Source organism: Vicia villosa, linkage group LG4 (genome assembly GCF_029867415.1).
Source record: "Vicia villosa cultivar HV-30 ecotype Madison, WI linkage group LG4, Vvil1.0, whole genome shotgun sequence".
NCBI classification, from domain to species: Eukaryota; Viridiplantae; Streptophyta; class Magnoliopsida; order Fabales; family Fabaceae; genus Vicia; species Vicia villosa.
This window is the reverse complement of record NC_081183.1, coordinates 163,760,991-163,782,263: the sequence shown is the minus strand read 5'-3', so window position 1 is coordinate 163,782,263 and position 21,273 is coordinate 163,760,991.

The following is a 21,273-nucleotide window of genomic DNA, read 5'->3' as shown; positions in this document are numbered from 1 at the left end:
TCAAAAATAAAAAGGCCTACATAGCATGGGAAGATAATGAAGTAAGTTCCTCATCAGACTCCGATAGTGACGAAATTGCAAACCTAGCACTAATGGCATCACACCACTCCGACGATGAAGAAGGCGAGTGTTATACCCCAAAATTTGCCCGCATCTTTTTTCAAGAAAACTCCAATCTAAAAATTAAGAGTCTCACATAATCATGGATTTTTTATTTCAATAAATATCCTGACATGTGAAATACGTAGTTTTTAGAATTTTTATTATACAGTATTTTTGCTTGCCGTTGAATTTATTCTTACGTAAACGCCAAATACTGTTTATTACTTCACACATGCTATTTATTTATTTACAGATAAATAGTACTGACACAATTGGTACAGGACTAAATCTTTTGCAGGCACAAAAAGAAAATTAACTTTGACGGTTGATTTTTCACTCTAACTGCTACATTAATACCTGAACAGTCAGTTGACAGTCAAACTGCTGGCAGTACAATTCTCAGTGTTTTGTACCATCAATCAAATCAATCTTTTACAATTCAAAATTCCAAGATTTTTGTCCTAGAAGTCTTCTGAATATCACATGATTAGCAGAGACTCAACACTGCACAAAAATCAAGTACGCTTAACTGTCTCCTACACAAACAGTCCCTGACTAGGGTTTTCTTGTTTTTACAAGAGAAACAAGTTTTTGAGACCTCAAATGGATTTCATGGACATCCATATATCTCAAAGTACCATCACACAAATTTTCAAACTTCAATTCACTCAGACGCACCGTCAGCAGCTCAAACAGTCAACAGACGACCCGTTTGACCAAAAAAGTCAACAGACAGTCAAAAATGAAATTTTTTGTCAAAGTCTATATTTTGTCAAAGGATTCATCATTTAATCATTGGATGATCATAATTCATCAAGGAAAGATCAAAAATCAACAAAACCCTAAGATTCAAAATTAGGGTTTTTGCCTGAAAAGTCAACTCAACTTTGACTGGTCATAACTCTCTCATCCTTCATCCAAAAAATTCAAACCAAAGCTCATTTTGAAGGAAATTCAATTATCTTTCAAATGCAATTGATCCCATGGTCATCACATTCACCATTTGAAAAATATGAACAAAGACATTACAGGTCATTTTCAAAGTCAACAAAAAGACATGTTTTTCAAAAGGACACACAAGGAGCATAAAAAGTCATTTTGACATGAGACCAAAGGCATTGGTTAGAGGAATCTTTGAGGTTTCCAAAAAGTGCAAGATCTCCTTCATATGACAAAAATTGAGGGATTTACACCTTGTTGAAGTTGGGTAAATTTTGGGAAAGTGCATAAAACCAACATTGCTCAAAAATGCATTTTTTCCAAATGGGGCCAAGTTTTCATGGTTCAAACATGTTTTCCATAATATTATGGGCCTCCCACTACCAAGACTAAGCCCATACCATTTTTATCCATTTTTGGCTTAATTTTATCTTATTTTAAGATTAAATAAAAAGGAAAAATGGATGGATAATGGATAGCTTACAATCTAAGCATGAGTCATCCAAGAATCTTCAATTTTCTGCAGAGGATTGAGGTACAAGGCAAGAGCATTGAAGGGAAGCAAGACTTGGTCAACAATTCAAAGGTTTTAATATAAAAAATCAAGAATTCAAAAAAGGAAACTAAAGGCTTCTTGGCTTCAATTCTAAGCACAACATAGTCTATATAAAGGCTATAACACTTCACAATCATAAGCACACGAGATCATAGCCAGAATTCTGCTTGTAACACACTTGTAATCACTCAAATTTTTCAAAGAAATCTCAAATTCGAATTTTGAATTCCAGTCACTTTCAATACAAACTAAACATTCTAATACCTTCCTCAAGCATCACTGAACATATTCCAATCATTTCTAAGTCTTGAAACCTCACAAATTGAGCTACACAAACCACAGTTTGTTCAAACTAAAACCAACTTATATCTCATAACACACGCATATCTAGCAAGATGTAGACATATATTTGTGTTTAGATTGAGGTCCTAGTCATTTCTAGAAATTTAATTGAAGTTTGGACACTCATACGAAGAACCACCATTTTAGGGTTCATAATTTCAAAATTAGGGCTTTCTAAAATAGGCAAAATCAAAGGTTCTAAGTGGTACCATTGAATTCGTATGGACTAGACGAATCAAATGGACATGTCGCGCCAAATTTATTTTCACGTTTGACCCTATTCGCTATTTTGCAGGTATAGGAAGTATCTATTACAGCGCTTTTATTACAAAAACGTTGTTAAAGATGCTGGCTGGAGGTTGAAGACGATGAGGTGTCTTCACCTCATTGGATATAGCGCGCGCGTGTTTTTTTTAAAAAATCTCTGATTCAGTGCGTGCAGTCCTATCATTATGCCATGTGCCTCAAAATCAGAGCCATCAGATCTCCTTAAATTTTCAATCCAACGCATCACAACACGCAACCACACCATGTTCCCTCATAACCATCACACCTGATTATTATCCTTTTATTTTCTATTTTTATTTTAATTTCTTTGTTAAATTAATTAAAAAATAGTTTTAAAAATCCAAAAAATACAAAAAAAATATTTTTAGGTTGCTAAAATAATATATTATTTTCTGATATAAAAATATTTTATTTTTCTTCATAATTTAAATATTTTGCATAATTAATTGGTATATATTTATATATTTGCTTTTTAATTATTTCAACCAATCAAAAAATCATAAAAAAATTGTTCTTTATATTAAATATTGTTTATATATTATAAACTAATTTTTGTACATATTTTGAATAATTTTCTCTTTAAGTTTTAATTATTTGTGTAATTATTTGTATAATTATATATTAATTAACTTAATAAATTTCTAATCAATTTCAAAAACTCAAAAAAAATTAGTTTTGTTTTTTTAAATTAATTAACAAACATTTTGAACATATTGAACTTAAATTTTAGGTTTAAATTTTATTTTCATCCTTTTTCCTCATTTTATTTTAATTAATCATGCATTAATCATAATTAAAATAAATCATAAAAAATCCAAAAACATGTCTTTATTTTCTTGCTATTTAAAGTTCCTAGATAAATGTATAAGTTGCTAAATTCATGTAAATAGGCATAGGTTACATTTCCTGCACAATCGATGTAATAGCGTAGATTTACTTTTCCGCATTTTACATTTCCGCATTTTAAATTCCAGCATATATAAACTGCATGTATGTCAAAGATAAAATTGAACCGTTAGATCACTAACTTCAAAAAATAAAATATTTGAATTCAAACACAATCACACTTGCACCTCTTAAGGTAACCCCTTTCTCATTCTTTTCAAAATCAAAGTCAAATTCTACTGTTTCGAGTACAAAATCGAATCTTTTGTTTATATCCGGTGAAAGGATAGATTTTTAAAGGAAATAGGATAAAGACCTTACAACTCAGGGTAGACCTCCTAATTTGCTTGCTCAAATCAAAACAAACAAAATTCTCATACACTATTGTTTTTCAAAATAAACTTTCCAAAAAGACAATACTTTGTATATATCCAAACAAGGATCATTACGGGGTTAACGTTCTTTTTTTCAAAAAAACATCTTTCGAAAGACAAAAAAAACACTTTGTATACATCCGCGCAAGGATCATTACAAATTCAATTTACAAAGGTATTTCAAATCACATGCAAGTATTTCAGAGCAATTGAAAACAAGTGAGCTAAGCAAATTAAGAGCCCATGGATAACCATGGATACAAAGGGTGCTAGCACCTTCCCTTTGTATAACCTACCCCCTTACCCAGAATTTCTTAAAGGTCTTTTTTCTGTGTCTTTTATAAACCTTTCCTTAATTGGATAAAATAAAAGGTCGGTGGCGACTCTCTGAATTTTCAAAAAAATGCGAAAGCAGAAACAATAAAAAAGAGTCAGTTCACGTATCTCTCCGCGAGAGGTATGGTCGGAAACGGAGGTCCACAACGAGGTTAGTTATGATGATTCTCTTTTTGATAATGGGGCACAAGGTGCAATAGATGAATTATTAAAAGAATGAAAAATTCTCTATAAAACTATCTCATCTCAAAAGAAAATAATATCATCTTTAGAAGAGAAGGTTAAGAAAATTGAAGTAGAACATAAAGATGACAAAGAAAAACTGATTAGTGTTAAAGAAGATAATGTTGCATGATAGAATTGTGAATCACTTTCCTACCAAATTGTCCAATTAAAACGTGTTTTAGAAAGATATGAAAAAGGGCAAATTGGATTGGAAAATGTTCTTAGCACACAAAGATACTCCAATGATAAGAGCGGACTTGGTTTTTCTAAATTTGATAAACCAAGATCCAGCAAGACTATCTTTGTTAAGGCTAGTAACCAACCAATTCAAGAGAAAGTGATCAAGCCTAAAGTAATGCAACATTATCCTAAAAAGAAGAATGTTGTTAAGAAGAAATCTCATCCTTCTAGATATAGAAGTAACTTTGTGTGGTGTCGTTTTCTTTACCTCCCCGTTTCACTTGGGAGGACGGCACGCTAGACCCTTCACGCGAAATTTGGAAGGAGAATGCGCCCGTGGTGGGATGAATTTTGTTTCAGTTCTTCTTACGATATCACACGAACTTTCTTATTTGTCCTACGAGTAGGAAAGGGGAAAAAAGATCTCAACTAAACCCTAGGAGTTTGCTAAGTGTGGGGATTTCACCTAGACTAGAAATTCTGGAGTCCGGGGGGTCGGTTATACATAGGGAAGTGTTTAAACACCCTACATATCTGTAGTACTCTACAGGAACCTTCTCTGTGTCATTGTGATTGTGTTTGCTGCTAATGATTGGGAAAGTTTCTCCTCTGTGTTAGGAGAAGGAATTGAATTGATTTGAAAAGACAGACAGATAGACAGACTGACTATTTTTGGTATTTTATTAGCTCGCTGAGATTCCTTGTGAACCTCATGCCTACATATCCCTAGTGGAAGTCAAAGCTTAATGTAGTTCGGGGAACTAACTAGGGAGATTAAATGTTTTTGGGTGCCTTGCTTGAAGCTCAAGGGTGAAGCTTGAATTAAATCTCTGTTTACAATAAAGAGACATGAAATCATCTTTACAGAGAGGTATTTGTACTATTCTACCACAAACATTGTAAAGGAGTGACAGAATAACTGAATTCATTTCATTCAAGAGGGGGACCTTACTTGTGTGTACAAGTATGCCAGTCAGATGCCTCTTAAATGAAAGAAAGATGCTCGTCCAAATTAGGGAAAGTTAGCACATGTCTGGGTTTTACTGCCAGCTCATGCCTTTCAAAATCCTAAATGGGAGACTTGTTTGAAATTGAAATTGAAATGTAATGTTTGTTTGAATGTGGTAGAGTAGTAAAAATATCTCTCTATAGAGATAAGCTATGTCTATCTACTGTATAAAAGATTTGACTTTAGCTGGCTTGTATGAGGCCCAAGCTTGAGGCTTTTGATTGATTTATTAATGCATTATTTGACTTTGGGAGATGGCTCCACTGGGGGTTAATTACAGGGTATTTTTGTGTGTTCTGTACAAAGCCCAGAATTGAGGCTGACTCTACTTAGGGAGACTTTATTTGTGTGCCTTGTACAAAGCCCAAGGTTGTGGCTGACAGTTGCTAGGGAAAACATTATTTTCTGCCTTGTACAAAGCCCAAGGTTGTGGCGGACTCTTAAATAAATGGATTGAGCATGGATGACTATATGGGGAAAGATCCTAAGTGTTAGGAATCTTTGACACATGAAAGTATGGTTTATCTGCCTTGTACAAAGCCCAAGGTTGTGGCTACTGAATGATGAAGAACTCACTGGGGAGACTCTATTATCTGCCTTGTACAATGCCCAAGGTTGAGGCTGACTCTTAACAGGGGAGTTTTATTGTATGGGTGCCTTGTATGAAGCCCAAGGTTGAGGCTAACTGTTTTTGTTGGTTTTGACTCTACTGGAGATTAAAAAGACTGTTTTTCTTTTGGAAGCTAACCCTTTCCAGGGATTTTGACTCAGCTGGTGAATTGTTTGTGAAAGATTGACTTTATCATGTTTTTTTGTTGTTTTGGAGGCTGACCCTTTCCAGGGGTTTTGACTCTTTTGGGGAAATTATCTCCTAAGAGAAATGAACCTTTATTTTATTTATTAACTGATTTTTGGAGGCTAACCCTTTCCAGGGGTTTTTATTGAAATGATTAATTGATTTTGGAGGCTGACCCTTTCCAGGGGTTTTGACTCTTTTGGGGAAATTATCTCCTAAGAGAAATGAATCTTTATTTTTTGACTTTTTATTAATTGACTTTGGAGGCTAACCCTTTCCAGGGGTTTTTATTGACATGAAAGAATGTGTGGAGGCTAACCCTTTCCAGGGGTTTTTATTGACATGAATGATTTGGGTAGCACTCCATTAATTATTAAAGGATGAAAAGATTGGCAGAAAGATCATCTAGTGGAGACTTCTTGTTTAAAGCCCAAGATGAAGGCTGACTCAATGCTGAGGATGATCAAACATGGATCCTAGACTCTGCTAAGGAAGATTGATGAAGATAAGGGTGACAGAGACTGTCCATGTCTCTCATTCCAAAAGGTGTACTCAATGTAAAATTGAGACAAACTTGGCTTGTTTAAAGTCTGGTTTAAATTGGAAGAAACTCACCAGGGTAGGCTAAAAGGTGACTAAAGACCTGTTCCTATGTTTATAAGAAACCTGATGGGTCCTTGTATACAAGCTCAAGAGGAAGCTGGAAATGCTTTTAAGAAGCCTGTGGGTCCTTGTACAAAGCCCAAGAGGAGGCTAGTCGAGGGTCCTTGTTATAGCACAAGAGAAAGCTATGTAGTTTTGAACTTATTTTGGCTCTAAGAAAATGGGTAAGAGGTTTCACCGGGAATAATTCCTCTTTGGGTGGATGTGTCCTATTATTCGGATTCTAAGGTTTTTGCCAAGATGTTTCACCGGGAATAATTCATCTTGGGGGTTTGAACTACAGATCTCTAATTAGGAAAGAGCCTTCACCGGGAAGACATTCTCAATCCTAGGTCATATTCCTATAATATATATATATAGTTTAATTGTCCTAGGGTTTATACTCAAACGTAGTTCTAAACTAATATATATGCACAGTTTATTTTTGACAGTAATTTAAATAAAGACTGTAAATTGAAAGCTTGTAAAGCCTAACCTGGATGGAGTGGAGGCCTTTGAAGATGTATGTACAGAGCTTCAACAGTAATTTTGTTGATGACAGTTGAATATTTATGATAAACAGTTAATGTTTTTTTGAAAACAGAAGAAGTGAAGATGGACAAAGGTCACATAGGTATCTGAAGAGTTTCACCGGGAATAATGCCCTTCAAATACCAGAAGAATGTTTTGAAAACAGAAAGAAGATTTTGAAAATACAGTTTTGAAAACAAGCTAAGAAGAGAAGGTTTTTGGGACTTACACTCTATTAGAGGCCCAGTACTTTATAGTACTGGTTGAAAAAACAGTTGAAAATGATTTGTGATTTTTGAAATGATTACTGTTGTGAAAACAGTTGATTGATGATTTGAAATGATTACTGTTATGAAAAACAGTTTTATGAGTTTTTGGCTTACCTCGAAGAATGAGAAATTGGATTTCTGAGTTTGAGGTGTTACCTTGATCCTTAAGTGATATGCTTGGAATAAATTGGGATCTCAACAGTTATTGAGCATCCACACCAGCAGAAAAGAAACGTCGGATAAGCTCACAGCTTACAGTATTTCATGATCTTCCAGTAATTGTTTAAAGACTTCTACAGCAAATGGAAGACCAAACAAAACAGACAAAGCCAGAGAACAACAGAGAAATAATCTCGAAGTCTCGGATAAAGTGAGAAAATTCCAGTAATATATGCAACAGTAATCAAATAAAATTTAAGTGATTAATAATATAAAAATATCAAATTTAAAAGAAATTAATCTAATAAAGATATTTTTTGTATTTTCATAAAAGAAGAAAATAATTAGAAACAAAACATAAATATGTATCTAATATATATTTGGTATTTTAATAAAGATTAGAAAAACTAAACTATATCTTATATTAAAATAAAATACTAAATCTTTTTATGAAATCAATTTTCTCAAAGAAAACTAAAAGAAATAGTTTTTTAAAAAAAGAAATTAATAATTGGGCCTGAGGAGGTGTGAAACCCGGATAGAGGTTGCAGCCCAAAACAAGATAGCACTGAATTAAAAAACTGTGTGGGTCGGACCGGGTCGGGTCAGATGGAACCCGGATCCGGCCATATGTCAAAACAAAGCTGGGTTGGGTTTGAGAACCCTAAAACGTGAAGAGAGGCAGCGCCTCTGTAACTCTCTCGTTTCCTCTCACGATTAAACAAAACAGAAGAAGAAAATACTCTCTTCTCTCTCGATCGCTCGCTGTGAACAAGAAACAAACACAAGCTCTCACTCGGTTTTCTCTCTTTGCTGTGATCAGTAACAACGACGACAACTCTCTATCGATTTCTCTTCAGTTGCGGTGACAACGACAACAGCAAATTGTCGTCTCTCTCAATCGGTACCGTCTCTCACTCTTAGAACAACAACAACAAGCTTTTTTCTTGGATTCGCGGTTGAACAGCAACAACAAAGTTACTTTCTCTCATTCGCGATTCTCTCTCAAGCTTTCTCAGTGAACAGTAATCGCAACAACTACACACTCGGTTTGATTGATTGAAGACAAACTGAAGGTTTGTTCTTCAAATTTCGTTTTCATGGTAAAGCTTCATTTTTTTCTTTTCTTATGTCATAGCAGTAAAAAGATAATCTCTCTATTTTTCGATTTTTCAGAGGATAAACAAAAGTATATTTGCAGTGAGGATTATCAGTGATATTGAGAGTAAGAGCAGAAATGATTTACCTACGGCAAGGAGATTTTTGCCGGTTTTGTTGAAGGTATGTCTTTGATCTTTCTTGCTTCTGGAAATCGAATTATTGTTGCAACTGCTTTGGATTCGTTGTTGTATGTGTTGAATTTCTTTCTGCTGCTCCAAATTTGTTGCTGATTGTTGCTATTCTGACTGTTGCAAATTGTTACTGTGTTGTTCTGAATTTTTGTTGCAAGTCTGAACCGTTTGCGACTTGTTGTTTGCTGCTGAATTTTCGACTTGCTGCAGGTTGAAGTTGACGTGGGGCTGCAACTGAAAGTCGGAGGTATGACTTCGACCCTCCTTTCTTTCTTCTGCAAATTTCGGGTGGTGTTGTTGAAGAACACCCTCGAATTGTTGTTGATTGTTGTAGAACAACTTTGAATTGTTGTTACTAACAACCTCTCTTTCTTTGAAATCGTGTAGGCTTTTGATGAAGGTGATGCCACAACACCTCTTTGAACTTATGGGAGCGCCTTGAAGATGGAACTTCAAGTTGTTGGAAGCTTGAAGATGAAGATCTTCAAGAAAGGTATGAAGAACTACCTTTTCCTTCTTCCTTACTTTGTAACTAGAATGCTCACCTCCAATAGAGAATCTCTTGGCTTGAGAATTTCTTCTTGCCAAGAGGTCTATTGAACAATATATGAGCAATAGAGAGAGAAGAGAGAAAGCAAGAACTTAAGTTGCTTTGGTGTGTCAAATACTATGGAGAGCCCTTCTATTTATAGGCAAAAATTAGGATATGTTAGGTATTATGTGACTTGGTAGTCAAGTTTGTGATTCTAGTAAGAAAGGAATATCCATTGTGACATAAGCAAAAAGATTCCACATGACATAAGCCAAAGATTCCTTTATGACATAAGCCATGTGAGAAAATTTTCATGTCATTTTATGATATCTCTAAGTTGTAGAAATTTATGACATAAAAATCTCCCTTTGACCTTCTTTGACTTTTCCTTTGTTTTGGGCTTTTGGGCCCTCTTGAATTATTTTTGTTGAACTTTTGCTAATTCCACCCTTTTTGTTTCTTTTTCATGTCACATGAGGACTTTTGAAGAAAGCATGGAGAAACTTGAATGAAGAATGGAAACTTGAAGATGGAAGAATTCAAGAAGCTTTGCATTTTTTTTATTCTTGTAATTCCAAAAGAATTTGTATGAACTTGTATTCTTGGAACTTTGAATGTAATCTTGAATTTTGAATGAAGTCCACTTTGGAATTTAGAACTTTGTAAAGAATGATCTTCATTTGTGGATGTTTGGATTTCCTTTAAAATATTTGAATGAAGTTGTATGAAACATGAATTTTGGATGTTCTTTGAATGAATTTCGAATTTTGCAAATCCAAATGATCCATGATAATTCTTGAATGGAAATTCCTTGAAGTAATGTGAAGAATATTCTTGCACCAATGAACTTTGAATTCTTGAATTTATGGTTTTAGACCATACTTGAAATAATCTTTCAACAAAATGGACTAAAAGATATTTCTTGCAATTTTGATGAAATTTCCATGAATGACCAAATAATCCAATATGAATCCAATCTTCGCCATGAGCAAACCATGAGCCAAAAACCATGAAATAAATTTCAAACAACTTTCTTAAATCTCACCAATTGGCAATGGCACATTTAAAATGAAAACTTCCATGAACATGAATTATTTTGCAAAGAATGAGTGAATGAATGAAATCTTGATCATGGCTTCCAAACCGATCAAGAAACATTTTTGAATTTGACGCCTAGGATGTGACATCTCAGGGGGGTCAAAATTAGGGTATGACAGATGCCCCTATTTAAGTTTCTTTTATCTGGAGGGAGAAAGATTGATATCTCGATCTCTCCGGCGTAAAAGAGACTTAAATATCGAGGAATGCCCGAATTTTGGGCGCTCCTGAGATGTTGTAATTGATAAAATCTTTGCATGACTTTTGATCCCGTTGTCGCACTCGGCGGGGATGAGGAGACAAACTCCTGTAGAAACACTCGATGTGGATTCTGGTGAATGGATGGCAGTGTAGGATGCGCAATCCATCTTCTTTAACTAAGTGTTGATACTTAGAGAAAGGTAAACAACCTCCCCTCATTTCGGATGTCCATATCTCGAAACTAGTTTTAGTTGCGTTTGGACAATATCTCAGATAAAGAGAAAATTTCCAAAGGTTTGTTTCCTCATCAAACTTCTCATCAGCACTTGGAGACGAGACGCCATTTGATGGTAGTAAAGAAACTTCAAAGGTTTGTTTCCTCATCAAACTTCTCATCAGCACTTGGAGATGAGATGCCATTTGACGGTAGTAAAGAAACTTCAAAGGTTTGTTTCCTCATCAAACTTCTCATCAGCACTTGGAGATGAGATGCCATTTGACGGTAGTAAAGAAACTTCAAAGGTTTGTTTCCTCATCAAACTTCTCATCAGCACTTGGAGATGAGATGCCATTTGACGGTAGTAAAGAAACTTCACCATCTTCCCTTTTTACTTGACGTCTTTGAAAGAATGTCACATGGCCTCATGATCTTTTGAGGGGCTAATGACTTTGTTTGAAGGCGGACGAACTGTTTTCGGGGTGAAGACTGCCATTCGTCAACTGATGCCTGGGGAATCAACGAACTGTTTTCCTAAGAGGAAAACTGCCATTTATCGACTATGTGGGGAATTAAACATCCCAGAAACAGACAAACTGTTTGAAGAAACTGCCATTTGTCGATCTCTTGAGTATTTAACAGACAAACTGTCTTTTCTCGGGAAAAGACTGCCATTTGCCAATTGCTAGGGGAGCAAACTGTCTTCTACTGGAAGAGGCTGCCATTTGTCGACCCTGTCATGAAAGTGAGCAAACTGTCTTCTGCTGAAAGAGACTGCCATTTGCTGACTGCTGGGGAAACAAACTGTCCTCTACTGGGAGAGACTGCCATTTGTCGACCCTGTCATGAAAGTGAGCAAAATGTCTTCTGCTGAAAGAGACTGCCATTTGCTGACTGCTGGGGAAACAAACTGTCCTCTACTGGGAGAGACTGCCATTTGTCGACCCTGTCATGAAAGAAAGTGAGCAAACTGTCTTCTGCTGAAAGAGACTGCCATTTGCTGACTTTGTTATGATAGAAAGTGAGCAAACTGTCTTCTGCTGAAAGAGACTGCCATTTGCTAACTTCTGCCGGGGATTATGAACTATCCTCTGGATGAAGACTACCATTCATTGACTCCGCTGGGGAATCATTTGTCGATCTCCTGGGAGATTCTGATTTATTTTCTTTGACGAAAGAGTGGCATCTCTTGACCTTGCTGGGGAAATACCAAACTGTTTTTTTTTTCTTAGGAGGAAAAAACGTCCACTTGTCAATTATGTCGAGGGATCCACCCTATTTGGAGAAGAGAACTGCTCATCGACCCTCTGGGGAATGCAAAATAGATTATCTTATCTGAATAAGATTGTCGAGTGTCGCTCTGTGGGAGAATCTCGGCTGAGGATTTCCAAAAGTGAACAAACTATCTCTTTGAGGGAGACTACCATCTATTGACTTGCTTGGGGAAATCTCTCTACATGGATTGTTGTCTTGAAGGAAAAAGTTTCTCCAGGACTTGCAGGGGAAACTTGAGTTCATGCCCTAATGACTCGGGCATTCTCATGATTAAAAGCCTAATTTGACTATGCAGTTGTGATGTAATGTATGCATGAATATTATGACAATGATAAAATGTAAAGTGAATGTGAATAGAATTGCCGCGGATGTAAAATCCTAAGATACGACTTGAATTCTTGTTGATCAGAAGATGTCCTCTTCTTGTAGTTCGAACTCTCTTGGGAATATCGGGTTATCAGTTGTCCGCTGTCCGAAGTGAGTAGTGTGAATTGAAGTAAAGATCCGTCATCGGGAGATGTTCGCAAAGCGACCTCATGGGGAAATTTTGATTCCCGGAGTCTCAACCGTTCTCGGAGCAACTGTTTGCATTCTTCCTATTGTTTGTAAACCTTAGAAAGAAATTTCACCTTTATTTTTGCAAGTAAATTCATTTTATTTTATGAAAACATTTGTTTCAAGAAAATGACTGTTTAAGCTAAAAATGCCTTTCAAGAAACTGAGTAAGACTAGATTGCAAAGGAAAAGCACAAGGCTCAAAATATTATATATGGAATGGTAATCAGCCAAATGCTTGATTCCATGGAGTATTTACAAAGTTGGAAATTGGTAATTTTCGGGAAAAGGGCTACGATGAAACGTGACGACCGTTATCTTTCCTTTCCACTCCAAGTTGCGTTGTATTCGTGCTTCGTAGAAGATGACCTACTGCTGATGAACACTCCGCTATGGATTTTGAATGATCAAGTTTTGTCCTGAACACAGTTACTTGCCATTTATCCCTAACTTTTGCGTAAACTACCCCTTTCGGGTTTTAAGTCTACCGGGATTGATTTTTTTTTTTATGTCTCTAACTTTTGCCTGAATCGCCCTTTCGGGTTTTCGATTCACCGAGACGCTCTTTTTTGCCTAAGTCGCTCTTTGCGAGTTTTCAACTTAGCGAGCTGTTCTTTTGTTTATTTAGGCGAAGTATTTCTTGACTGCGTCGACGTTCACAGGACGGGTGAATTCTTCTCCATCCATAGTCGTGAGTATTAAGGCTCCTCCTGAGAAAGCTCTCTTGACCACGTAGGGGCCATCATAATTGGGAGTCCATTTCCCTCTCAAATCTGTGAGAAAAGATTGAATCTTTTTTAGTACAAGGTCGCCTTCTTTGATTGTTCGAGGTCGGACCTTTTTGTCGAAAGCTTTCTTCATTCTTTGTTGATATAGCTGTCCGTGGCATAAAGCTGTCATGCGCTTTTCTTCGATTCATCAAATCTGCTTTGACACCACTCGGCTTCTGTTAATTTTGCCTCCATCAAGACTCTCATTGATGGGATTTCAACCTCTATTGGTAGGACTGCCTCCATGCCATATACAAGGGAGAAAGGAGTTGCTCCAGTCGAAGTACGTACTGATGTACGGTAACCATGAAGAGCATACGGGAGCATTTCATGCCAATCCTTGTAGGTGATGACCATCTTCTGAATGATTTTCTTGATGTTTTTGTTAGCTGCTTCTACAGCTCCATTCATCTTTGGTCTGTAAGGAGATGAGTTGTGATGTTCAATCTTGAATTCTTCACAAAGCTCCTTCATCATTTTGTTATTCAAATTTGACCCATTGTCAGTGATTATCTTGCTAGGAACGCCGTAGCGACAGATGATGTGATTCTTGATAAACCTGACGACAACTTGTCTTGTAACGTTTGCATATGAAGCTGCTTCAACCCATTTGGTGAAATAGTCTATAGCTACCAAGATGAAGCGATGTCCGTTGGACGCTTTTGGCTCGATCATTCCGATCATGTCGATTCCCCACATGGAGAAAGGCCATGGGGAAGAGAGTATGTTGAGAAGAGATGGTGGCACATGAGTTCTATCGGCGTAGATCTGACATTTGTGACACCTCTTTGCGTACTGGTAGCAATCTGACTCCATCGTCAGCCAATAATATCCTGCTCTCAGTATTTTCCTTGTCATGGTATGTCCATTGGTGTGAGTACCAAAGGAACCTTCATGTATTTCTCTCATGAGTATTTCTGCTTCTTTTCTGTCAACGCATCTGAGCAGAACCATGTCGAAGTTTCTCTTGTACAGAACATCTTCATTCAGGAAGAATCTGCAGGCTAACTTTCTCAAAGTCTTTCTATCTTTCTTTGACGCCCCAAGAGGGTACTCTTGCTTTTGAAGAAAGTTCTTGATGTCGTGATACCACGGTTTGTCGTCGATGATTGCTTCTACTGTGAAAACATGAGCGGGCCTATCCAGGCGCATAACATCGATCTGAGGAATGTCATTCCAATGATTTATCCTAATCATGGAAGAGAGTGTGGCTAATGCATCAGCCAAGTTGTTTTCTTCACGAGGAATGTGATGAAAATCTACCCTGTCGAAGAATGGTAATAATCTTCTCGCGTAGTCTTTGTAAGGAATTAGCCCTGGTTGGCGTGTTTCCCATTCTCCTTTGATTTGATTGATGACCAAAGCAGAATCTCCATATACATCCAAGTGTTTGATTCTTAGATCCATGGCTTCTTCGAGACCCATGATGCAAGCTTCATATTCGGCCTCATTGTTTGTGCATTTGAAAGTTAATCTGGCAGTAAATGGAATATGGGTACCCTGAGGTGTAACAATGATTGCCCCAATTCCTCGTCCATAAGCATTGACAGCTCCGTCAAAGATTAAGCCCCACTGGGATCCTATCTCAGGTCCTTCGTCTGGTAGTGGCTCGTCGCAATATTTCATCTTGAGGTACATGACGTCCTCGTCCGGAAAGTCGAAACTGGTTGATTCATGACCATTGAGTGGGTGGTGAGCCAGGTGCTCAGCTAGAATGCTTCCTTTCACGGCTTTCTGTGCGTGATACTCAATGTCGTATTCTGATAACAACATCTGCCAACGGGCAATCCTCCCGGTTAAGGCAGGCTTCTCAAAGATGTACTTGATTGGATCCATATGAGAGATCAAACAAGTAGTATGTCGAATCATGTACTGGCGGAGACGCTTGGCAGCCCAGGCCAAAGCACAACACGTCTTCTCGAGCATGGAGTAGCGGGATTCACAGTCAGTGAATTTCTTGCTCAGGTAGTAAATGGCATGCTCTTTTCTCTTTGTCTCGTCTTGCTGTCCAAGGACACAACCCATGGAATCTTCTAAGACGGTTAAGTACATTATCAAAGGTCTTCCTTCTACTGGAGGAGACAAGATGGGTGGTTCGAGCAGATATTCTTTAATGCTGTCGAACGCTTTCTGACAATCGTCTGTCCAGACGCAACTTTGATTTTTCCGTAGAAGTTTGAAAATAGGAGCGCAAGTTGCAGTCATGAGATATATGAATCTCGAGATGTAATTCAGACGTCCAAGAAATCCTCTAACTTGTTTCTCGGTTCTGGGTGAAGGCATTTCTTGAATTGCCTTGACTTTGTCTGGATCTACTTCAATTCCTCGTTTGCTGACGATGAAACCAAGGAGTTTTCCTGAGTAGACACCAAAGGTACACTTGTTGGGGTTCAGGCGAAGCTGAAACTTCCGTAAGCGTTGAAATAACTTTGTCAGATTCTGTATGTGATCTTCTTCATTTTCTGATTTGGCAATCATGTCGTCCACATAGACTTCCACTTCTTTATGCATCATATCATGGAAAAGTGTAGTCATGGCTCTTTGATAAGTTGCCCCGACGTTCTTTAGTCCAAAAGGCATAACACGATAGCAGAACGTGCCCTAGGGGGTGATGAAAGCTGTTTTTTCCATGTCTTCAGGTGCCATTTTGATTTGGTTGTATCCTGAAAATTCGTCCATGAATGAGAAAACTTTGGATTTTGCTGTACTGTCTACCAACATATCAATATGTGGTAAAGGAAAGTCATCCTTAGGGCTAGCTTTGTTCAAATCTCTGTAGTCGACGCACATGCGGACTTTTCCGTCTTTCTTAGGAACGGGAACAATGTTAGCTAACCACTGAGGGTATTCTGAAGTGACGAGGAAACCTGCGTTGATCTGCTTTTGAACTTCCTCTTTGATTTTCATGGCCATCTCCGGATGAGTTCTTCTTAATTTCTGCTTGACCGGAGGGCACTCTGCTTTTAATGGCAAGTGATGCTCCACTATACTGGTATCCAACCCTGGCATATCTTGATAAGACCAAGCGAAGACATCTGAGGATTCTTTGAGTAGCTGTATCAAACTCTCTCTGATCTCTGAACTGAGCGAAGCTCCAATCTTAACCTCTTTTTTGTTTCCATCGGAACCAAGGTTAATGATCTCTAGAGGCTCATTGTATGGCTGGATGGCCTCTTCCTTTTGTTGAAGTAACCGCGAAATTTCCTTTGATATTTCTTCGTCTTCTTCTTCCTCTGCCTCGAATACAGGAAACTCAAAGCTTGGAGAAGTCATACGGTCGCACGTTTCAACGGGGTATTTTATGATTAATCTGCATATGTGTGATAAGTTTTATTTAGACAACGAGGGAAGACTCGGTGTATGCAGTTAATGGAATATTTTGATGTTTTTTAAGGGTGTTTTTTAGGATTACCAATTTCCGAAAAAAGAAAAGGAAAAACTAAACGAAGGAACAGAATGACATTTTTATTTATGGACAGTCATTTCTTGAAACAAAGACCCTATAAAACAAAACTCTATTGCTTTGGGCGAAGCAAAGAGGGACATTATCCTAAGAAATAGTAAAATGCAAAGCCCTATGAAACATCTCTTCACCCAGGGCTATGGTGAGAGGACAAAATAACGGTGAAAGTTCCTACTTAGGAGTGCGAACAACAGTTGAAACTTCAACAGCTGTCCAGTAGTGGCGAACCCCATTGTGCACTAAGTAATCTAGAACCTTAGGCTTAAGCTGGCCTGTGGTAGGTCTTGATTTACCAACCACTGTCTTTGCAACACTCAGACGATCTTCTTCTACTTCAGCAGACTGAGCAGTGTGAGCATACCCATTTCCAAGTGGAGTATGTCGGACTTTCTTTTGAGGAAACTTCCAATCTTTTGAATGGAGAGACTCGTTGTCGGAGACACTTTCGAGATCATCCTCTTCTGTATTTTGGTCTTGCTCTTCTCCCAAGATGGCATTGACTAGATATGTGAACTCTAGATCCGTAGCCTCGGAAGGTGACTTAGGGATATAATCCTCAATGATGACTTCACAATATGCTGATGATGAATAGAAAGGGTTATACATCTCTTTTGGTTGAGAGAGGTACTCATAATCAATGTTCCATCCAGTTGGAACAATGTCTTCAAGAGAGATTCTTGAATTTTCAGGAACGGAGTATTTTACCATGTAGTCGAATTTTCCACTTGGTTCTCCTAATGTATCCCAAGTCTCTTCGGGGATAGGAGGAACTTCTTCTGATGAACCATGAGTTCTGGTGGTGAAGCTGTCAGTAACTTCATCACTGCTTGGTTGAGTCTTACTTTCAGATTCTCCATTTGGATAACAGCAAAGTGGTTCAGACTCTGATAGGGAGATATATCCCGCTTTGTTAAGATAGGATAACCATTCCTCTTCATCGGTGATTTCTGTACCGATGGTATTGACTGTTTGTTGAACAGGTTGAAGAAAACCTCCACTGCAGAAAGTTTCTTGAATAGGGAGAACTACCTCAATCCCTGGAATAGCTTTTGATGATGTTGGAAAGAATCCAATTCCTGTTTTGTTCTTGTTGTTGGTAGGAATATTAATGTTCCCCCAACCACTGGTAATGCCATCCTTTACAATTTGGATTGCATCTTTGTATGAAGAGATAGACGCTGCTTTCTCCTTTCCTTTGTCTAAGGAAAGTGCTTGGAATTTAGTTCCAACAACTTCTTTTGGTTCTATGTCGGAGAATGATGACAAGTTGCTGACGATCAGAGCTCGCTCTCCACATACGGTTACCAATTTGTCATCTCTTATGAACTTCAGTTTCTGATGAAGTGTTGAAGTAATTGCCCCAGCCTCATGAATCCATGGGCGACCTAGCAAACAACTGTATTGTGCTGGAATGTCCATAACTTGGAAAGTGATTTTGAACGTCTGAGGTCCAATAGTTATGGGAAGATCTACTTCTCCAAAAACTGACTTTCTTGATCCATCAAATGCTTTGACGATGACATGACTTTTTCTTAGAGGGTAGTCTTCAAAAGATAATCTTGATAATGTTGATTTAGGCATGACGTTGAGAGAGGATCCATTGTCTATTAGGACTCCTGTGAGTGTATTACCCATGCAGCCAACTGAGATGTGAAGTGGAAGATTGTGGTCCACTCCTTCTTCAGGAAGATCTTTGTCACAGAAACTTAGGTTAGTTCCGGCGGAGATGTTGGCAATGATGTTGTTGAATTGGCTTATAGTAACACTTGTTTCTACAAAAGCTTGTTCCAAAACTTTCTGTAGAGCTTCCCTATGAGCTTCAGAACTCAATAGCAGGGAAAGAACAGAAATCCTAGACGGAGTATGTAGTAATTGATCTACAATGTTGTATTCACTCCTCTGCATTAACTTCAAGATCTCATCATTTTCTTTCGCTTGAACAGCATTGGTCAGATAATTGTCTTGCTTATGTGGTACTTCCTCCGAAGGTTTCTCCACATTTTCTGTTGTTCTGTTGAAGACTCGTCCACTTCTGGTGACTCGACTAACATCATCAATGTTGACAACAGACGGCAATGGTATTTCCTTACCATTTTCAATGAATGTAGCGCTGTACTTGTATGGTATAGCCTTGCTAGACTCATACGGTACAGGACCTGGTAAGTAGATGACTAGTGGTGCAATTGCTGTCTTCCTGCTATCATACTTAACTTGCATAGGTTCATCTTGATTAATTTGAGAAGATACGGTAAAGACTTCATCATCTTCTCTGTTGGCAAGAAAAGTAATGGTATTGTCATCCATCAACTTCTGAATGTCGTTGCGAACACGCAAACATCCTCGTGAATTTCTTCGACAAATTCTGCATCTACTGTAAGCGTGGAAATCAGTTCCAAAGTAGGCAAGTCCATTTAAAGTTTTGTGGAACCTGACTACCGATCCTTCAAGGTCTTCAACTTTGTAGATTTTGTATTCTCCTGGACATCCTTGAACCATGTTGATGTCATGTTCAGTTCTGACTCGGATATGTTGAATCCATCCTAAGTCCATTTGTTCTTGTAATGCAGCTTGAACTACGGCACATCCTTGATTATTCTTTGGACAAATTTCACATGTGAAGTAGTTGTGAGGTGGTACATGACCGTACCCAGCTTGTTTAGCATGCATCTTGACAAGATTTTCCCCTATCTGACGAATGTCGTAGATTTGAATGACGTTGGGGTGTTGGTCTATCAGATTTACTGAAGCATCTTTATGCTGCGGCAAAGGATTTGCTTGGACGTTTGGATTAGTATCTTTGAAGGATAGCATTCCGCTCTTCACTAATCGTTGGACGTCCATCTTGAAAGCGAAACAATTCTCAATATTGTGACCTGGTGCCCCCTGATGATAGGGACAAGATTGGTCAGCCTTATACCATGGTGAGGAACTGTTTGTAGGATTTGGAGGACTCCTTGTCTGAATGAGTCCTTTTGCCAGTAATGTTGGAAACAATTCTGCATACGGCATTGGTATGGGGTCAAAGGCAGGATACCTTGGAGCCCGATTGTTGTAATTTGGAGGTCGAACCTGCTGCTGAGGTTGCTGCGACCTTTGTTGAATTTGTTGTTGCGAAACCTGAGGTTGATAAGCTGGCGCTGAGTTAACAACCGGAGTTATTGTTGCAACCTGAGGTTGGAATTTCTTCTTGATTTTGTGCAAGACATTGCTAACATCTTGATCCTTTTTCTTCTGGAAAGAACTTCCATACTTCCTTGGACCAACAGAAGATTCTGGTTCTTTGTTCAAGCGACCTTCTCGAACTGCTTCTTCTAAACGTACACCCATGTTTACCATCTCAGTAAAATCACTTGGTGCACTTGCAACCATTCGTCCGTAGTAAAATGGACTTAAAGTTTTGAGATAGATTTTTGTCATTTCTTTTTCTTCAAGTGGTGGACAAATTTGAGCAGCAACTTCACGCCATCTCTGAGCGTATTCCTTGAAGCTTTCTCTATCCTTTTGAGTCATGGCCCGGAGTTGATCTCTGTCGGGAGCCATATCCAGATTGTACTTATACTGTTTGACGAAGGCCTCTCCGAGGTCTCGAAAAGTACGAATCTCTGAACTGTCCAAGTTCATGTACCATTTGAGTGCAGCACCAGTCAGGCTGTCTTGAAAATAATGAATGAGCAATTGTTGATTATCAGTCTGAGTTGACATTCTTCGAGCGTACATCACAAGATGACTTTGTGGGCATGAATTCCCTTTGTACTTCTCGAATTCTGGTACTTTGAATTTGTGAGGAATCTTAACATTTGGAACAAGACAGAGGTCTGCAGCATTCTTTCCAAATAGATCTTGTCCTCGGAGAGTCTTGAGTTCCTTCTGCATTTGCAGAAACTGTTCTTGGAACTCGTCCAATCTTTCATACACGCCAGCATCCTCACTTGGAGCGTGATGATATACTTGTCCACCCTGCGGAGGAAAAGTATGCATAATCGGTCGTGGAGAAGCCATGAGAGCAGATCTTGGAATCTCAGCGTTCTGTTGAGCGAAACCCATTGCCGTTGCTCTTGGAACTTCAATTTCCAGAGGTTTGTAACCCTCCGGTGGATGCATATCCATGGTGACTTTTGGAGCTTCAGAAGCTGGAGGTATGTACCCTTCTGGAGTAAAGTTATACGGCATGCCCCAAGGTCGATCAGGCGGCATGGTATACTGAGGAATAGGAGTAGAAACAATCTCGGAAACCACA